The following is a 6,623-nucleotide window of genomic DNA, read 5'->3' on the forward strand; positions in this document are numbered from 1 at the left end:
TTGAATCTTCTATAAATCTATACAAAACAACTCAGCAGTCACATAGACCTAGAAATGAGGAAAAAAACAGAAAGTTTATGCAGCCCATAATTTATAAATGAATTCCAAACATGGTATTGCCAGCAAATGTAAACGTCCCTCTACGGCTTGGATAATAAGGACAAAATGGCTTCACTAATATCTTCTGGCATTTCCAAGCACAAAGGTTAAAAAATTCAAAACACTTTAAATTTGCATATATCCATAGATCTATAAGGGTAAGGCCACAATGGGCGTTTTGGGGAGATTTGGTCGCCTGGCGACTAATCACCTCGTCTCCCCAAACACCTTCCCTGACTCTGCGCTGGCTAAAATGAAAAACAAAAAAAACGCAGGCGCTAATCACATGCGCCGATTCATTTCCCGAAGTTGCCTCAAATTTCGGGCGACTTCGGAAAACAAATCGCTGCTTGTGATTAGCGCCGGCTTTTTTCATTTTAGCCAGTGCAGAGTCAGGGAAGGCGTTTGGGGAGTTTGGTCGATGCAAAGACGAGGCGATTTTCCATTGGGACAATTCTAGGCGCCCTTTGACTTTAATGGGCGTCAGAATTGTTGCCAGTGTCTGAATTGTCGCCGGCATCGGAATTGTCGCTGGCATAAAAAATATTCTGACGCCGGCGTCAAAATTGCCGTATATAGCAGTACATTTTCGGTGAGTACTCCGAGTATGCCTAGAAGCAAGATTCGGTTTGCCTGTGGGTCCTATGCTGCTGCGATGACGACCGTGAGACGCACCTGAAGTTGGCCCACTCCTTCCATGAGCACAAAGGGTTCGTAAAGGCGCTTGAGTGACAGGTTGCGGTAGGAGGCAACAATATTGCACAAAGATTTCACATGAAGACTTCCTCTCCCACATTTGTGAAACTGCTTAGGGAGTGTGCTAGTGCACAGTAAAGAGACCATGCATGATTTGACATTTCACTGGATGAATAGGTGGACACTACTTAAAAGAATGGAACTTTCATGTTCATAGAGGGAGTTATAACCACTTACATGGTGTTGCATAATCTTATATACTTTTAGTATTTTTTATCTTTAGATTTTTTGGCAAAATTTTCACTGGATGAATAGGTGGACACTACTTCAAAGAATGGAACTTTCATTTACATAGAGGGAGTTATAACCACTTACATGGTGTTGCATAAACTTATATACTTTCAGTATTTTTAAATTTTTAAATTTTTAATTTTTTATCCTTAGATTTTTTGGCAAAAATTGTCTTCGCTTATTTAAAGTCAGATTTTTTTACCCTGAGGTATGGTTTGGGGAGTAAGTAATTATCGTATAGGATTGATATATTGGCACACATTTTCCTGTCATCACTATTGACACGGGGTTATTTTAATTTACACATATGGGACTATTGCACATATATTCATATAAGTGGGGGCGGGGCGATATCTATATCATTGAAGATTTATAGGCAGGACATACTCCCACACCATCCACACGTGAATATTATTGTATAAATTATGGGTTCCAAACCCTGGTCTTGTCCCTATGAGATCACATTGCGTACTATAGGTTTTATAAATGGATCCAATACGTATAAAACACAGTCGCCTTGCACACAGTTTTGTCTGATGATATGTCTAAGACCCACTAACTAGCATTAGTTTCCTTTCTCCAGAGAGCAAAATAGGAACAGGTGTGTTAAAACAAAGATATGTAATAGTCCAACCATTGACACCTTATCATATAGAGAGCTCCCAAAGAATGGGGAAATAGAACTTTTATAATAGGATTAAATTAAATTAACTATTAATGCAATAGCCCATGACAGTGTGGTAGATTGATACATAGTGCCAAATATACTCTTAGGGGCTGATTCACTATGGGTCGAATATCGAGGGTTAATTAACCCTCGATATTCGACTAGGAATTGAAATCCTTCGACTTCGAATGTTGAAGGTCGAAGTAGCCCATTCGATGGTCGAAGTAGCCCAAAAAATACTTCGAAATTCGAAGTTTTTTTACTTTGAATCCTTCACTCGAATTTAGTGAATCGGCCCCTTAGTTTTGGACATTATTAAAACAATCTTTTAATTTGTTTCATGTTAAAGTAACTAAATAGTTAAACATCAGTGGTTACAAATGTCTTGTTTTTAACTGTAATTGAAATGAACTAGGGGATATATATTGTCTAGTTTTGGTTTATATGTGGATTTTAATTAATTTAAGTATTTAAAGTGAATGTACTAATAGTATTTGAATTACTGATCATGTGACTTTTACCAGCTGTTTGTTCCCACAACAGTGTATATTTAAGGCGGTTTAATGGTCAGTTTGTTACTTTGAGAAAGGCTAGGGACCTAGCCGAAACATTAGTCATTTATAATAAATATTATGATTATGATATTATGATATTATGAGTCCTGAGAGTGCGGACCTTCTTGTAGTAGTTATGGATAATTTATTGGCACTGCACCCAGGCAAATTTAAGTAATTTTATCGAGAGTGCTGGCAACCCTTGGACTTAAATATATATATATAATCTCAAAAAAATTTAATTTTCGAACATTTGAATTTGTCATGGAAAACACAACTCGACCCTTAATAAATTTACCCCTAAGTGTTCCTCATGACTTTATGAAAGATCGGTTTTGTCAACAACAAATGAAAGATGTGAGATGATAAATGAAAAACTCTTAGAGGCTGATTTATTATTATGTGAATATTCAAATGTGTTACCAAATTCATTTTAACTTAAATTGCCTTATTTATTAAAAACCACAATCAATAATCAATAATCACAAATATATTTGGGATTTTGATTCTGAAAAGCACAAATTATTTCAGGTTTATTTCGAAAATTATTTATTTCCAATCAAGTGAATTGCCGATTTTGTCAAGTACTTCAAATGTTTATTAATGCAATGGTCAAGGACAGAATTGTCATGTACTTCAAATGTTTGGACATATTCATTCATTCATCATAATAGATCTTTTAGTAGTACACTAACATGAAAAATGTTCCTGGGGTGCCAAATAAGTTCTGTGATTGGCCATTTTGTAGCCCCTATGAGGATTGTCAACCTACATTGAGGCTCTGTTTGGCAGTACACCAGGTTTTTATACAACCAAAACTTGCCTCCAAGCCTGGAATTCAAAAATAAGCAGCTGCTTTGAGGCCACTGGAAGCAACATCCAAGGGGTTGGAGAGCAACTCTGTTGCTCAAGAGCTACTGGTTGGGGATCACCATACCATAGAAAAAACAATCCTGTCGGTCCTAATCTCCATGTCTGTATCTCAGAATGTGGGTCCAATCAGTGACATGTCCAAGCCACAGAATGGAGGATTTTGTTTCTTTCTATCAGGGCTGGGCCAAGCTGAGTGGGCTTCCTAGGCAACCTGGTCTGCTAACCCTGCCCCCCACGTGCGTAGGGGGGGGGCGGAGGGGCAGTTTGGGGGTAGGGGATGGATGGACAGGGGAGGGGGGACTGATCTGACACAGGAGGGATGGACAGAGGAGGGACGGACAGAGGAGTGATGGATGGACAGAGGAGGGAGGGAGGGATGGACAGGGAAGGGAGGGACAGAGGAGCGAGTGACAGATGGGGTAGGTGAGACCTGCAGATGGGAGAGAATACAGACTTGGGGTAGGGGGTAGGTAGAAGAATCTTGAACAGGCACCTGGCCAGCACCCCCACAACGTTGCACCATTGACAAGTGCCTCTTCTGCATGCGCAACTTTTTTGTCCAAAAGCATTAAAATTAATGGGCGGCTGAATAATTTTGACGTGCAGCAATTTTGACGAGTGACAGTTTTCGTGTCCGTTTCGCAAAGACATTCTCCACTGGTGAGAGCCAGAACATGCTTACACCAGAACATGTTCCAGACAGGTATGCATTGCTAGAGGCATGCCAGAATATCACCATCAGCAGCCTCTTCCGATTGAGAAAAAAGAACATTTGTTTCTTTTTAGAAAAGATGTAGCGTTACATCTGTTACAGACATATAACCCCATTGAACTCCCTAAATATCAAGGCTTAGCAACAAACAGTTCTTGTGCATGTGCCTAAGTCAATGTTGGGTTCATACAGTTCCAGGATCTGATTTCCAAACACACAGTAGCCATACATCCTTGTATATAATGAAACACATTTTTCTGATCTGGGTAAGGTATTTTAAAGGGCAAGTAAAACTGTTTTTTTTCGGATCTGGGTAAGAGGCTTAAATGGACAGGTAAAACTAATTTTTCTCATCTGTTAAGGTTTATAAAAAGCATGTTTTATTTTTCATTTATGCTTCTTTAAAATGTTCTGGAATTTTCTGTCCGTTTCGCGAAGAAACGGTGGTGTGTATTTCTCTTTCTGAGAAATAGATTGATATTCCTTTTTTTTTTCCATTTGACCTATGAGCTGAATATTGTATATATACCAGAGAACACCACAGCTTCAGTGTAATCAGCTTGAAAAAGGAACTAAAATGTTCTGAAAGCTTGCTAGGATTATATTAGTTAGCCAATAAAGGTATCACCTTTATAACACCTTTGTTATTTTTTTTATTTCAAAAGGGTTGCCCTGTAACAGGATTTTCTAGTAGACTTAAGGTATGAAGATCCAAATTATGGAAAGATTGCTTATCTAGAACACCCCAGGTCCTGAGCATTCTGGATTACAGTTCCCTTAATGAAGATCAAGAAGATACAGGCCAATGTCAGTGACACATTCAATGCGTTGAACAGGTTTTAGCATCACCATTCCATTCTTTAAATTCTACTGCATTTTCTACCTTCATTTAACATATATCGCAATAAGACATCTAGGGGCAGATTTACATAGGGTCGAATATCGAGGGTTAATTAACCCTCGATATTCGACTGCCGAATGTAAATCCTATTTTGCAAATACTGAATGTAAATCCTTCGACTTCGAATATCGAAGTCAAAGGATTTAGCGATATTCCTACGATCGAACAATCAAAGGAATAATCGTTCGATCGAACGATTAAATCCTTTGAATCGAACGATTCGAAGTCAAAGTCGTAGTCGAAGGTCGAAGTAGCCTATTCGATGGTCGAAGTAGCCATATTCGACCATTCGAAATTCAAAGTATTTTTTCTTCTATTCCTTCACTCGAGCTAAGTAAATGGGCCCCCTGGTTATATATAGCAGAAAGAACTGACAAGCAACTGACACAAATGTATAAAATGGAACATCTATTATAAACACTGAGAAAATCCACTTAGTACCCAAACTTACAAAGCAGCTCAAACTTTCAAGAGTATTCTTTGTTCGGCAGCTCTGTACATAATTGCTGCAGTGCAGCCCAACCCATAACGGTTTACAATCTAATGGGGGTGGTGATAAGGGTACCAAACGCAAGAGTTCCTTATACAGGTATGGGATCCATTATCCGGAAAGATCCAAATTATGGAAAGGTTATCTTTCTTTGAATTTCATTAGATAATCCAAATTTGATAAAAAATTATTTCCTTTTTTCTCTGTAATATTAAAACATTACCTTGTACTTAATCCAAACTAAGATATAACGAATCCTAATGTAAGGCAAAAGAACTGGGTTTATTTAATGTTCAAATTATTTTCTAGTAGACTTGAGGTATGAAGATCCACATTACGTAAAGATCCGTTATTCGGAAAACCCCAGGTCCCGAGCATTCTATGTACCTGTACAACAATTCATGTAATAAATGGATATTAATAATTAGTGTTTATCATTCACTCACGGTCGGACGGGGGGGCCCGGGGCCCACCGGGACTACTGTCCAGGGCCCCTTCCGACCCCCCCCCCGCCCCCTACTGCGACGCACCGAGTGCGCGCACACAAAGGCGCCACTTGGCGCAGCAGCGTGAAGGCGCCTGGCGCATGCGCAGAAGGCGCTGCGCTGATCGGCGCTGCGGGAGGAAAACTTTTTTAAAGATATCTGGAGAGGTGTCTGGCCCGGCGGGGGCCCATTAAGGGTCGGGGCCCACCGGGTATTTTCCCGGTGTCCCGCCGAGCCAGTCCGACACTGCATTCACTGATCTTTAAAACAGCAAGAAACAAGAGATTTTGCTGCAAAATTAATGGAGAGAGTATATGGCAGGATTGGACGGGAGGTTTTCCCTCCATGGAATGCTCAATGGAAAAGCATTAATCCAGATCTGCACAAACTGAAGTCTAAACAATTGACATACCTACTTACATAAATAAATCAGTACATGCCTTTTATTCAAGCCTTACTATAAATAATGAGTCTATCACTGCTGTGTCAAACCTGCACTACAATACTAACAGCTCATTGTTCTCTGGGCACTGTACAATTAAATGGCTAAATAACCTCCTCCCCAGCAACTAAGTGTAATTCAGCCAGACACCGCAGGGTTAAACCATGGCACAGTTTATAGGTCTCAGCATTAGACAGGTCACCTCTTACCTTTCCTGCTGATCTGATGGCACTGACTGATACAAGGGCCCCTAATGATGGATGATGAGAGGAGTGTGACCCTCGGATACTGAGCTGCAGACAAGGAAATTGAAGGAGGAATTTACAAGGGTGACACACCTTTAGTAGCAGCAGCCTATAACCCTGTCACTGCTGCTCCTGACTGTAACTGCACCAAAATCATTCAAGAAACCA

This window comes from Xenopus laevis, chromosome 2L (genome assembly GCF_017654675.1).
Source record: "Xenopus laevis strain J_2021 chromosome 2L, Xenopus_laevis_v10.1, whole genome shotgun sequence".
Taxonomy (NCBI): Eukaryota; Metazoa; Chordata; class Amphibia; order Anura; family Pipidae; genus Xenopus; species Xenopus laevis.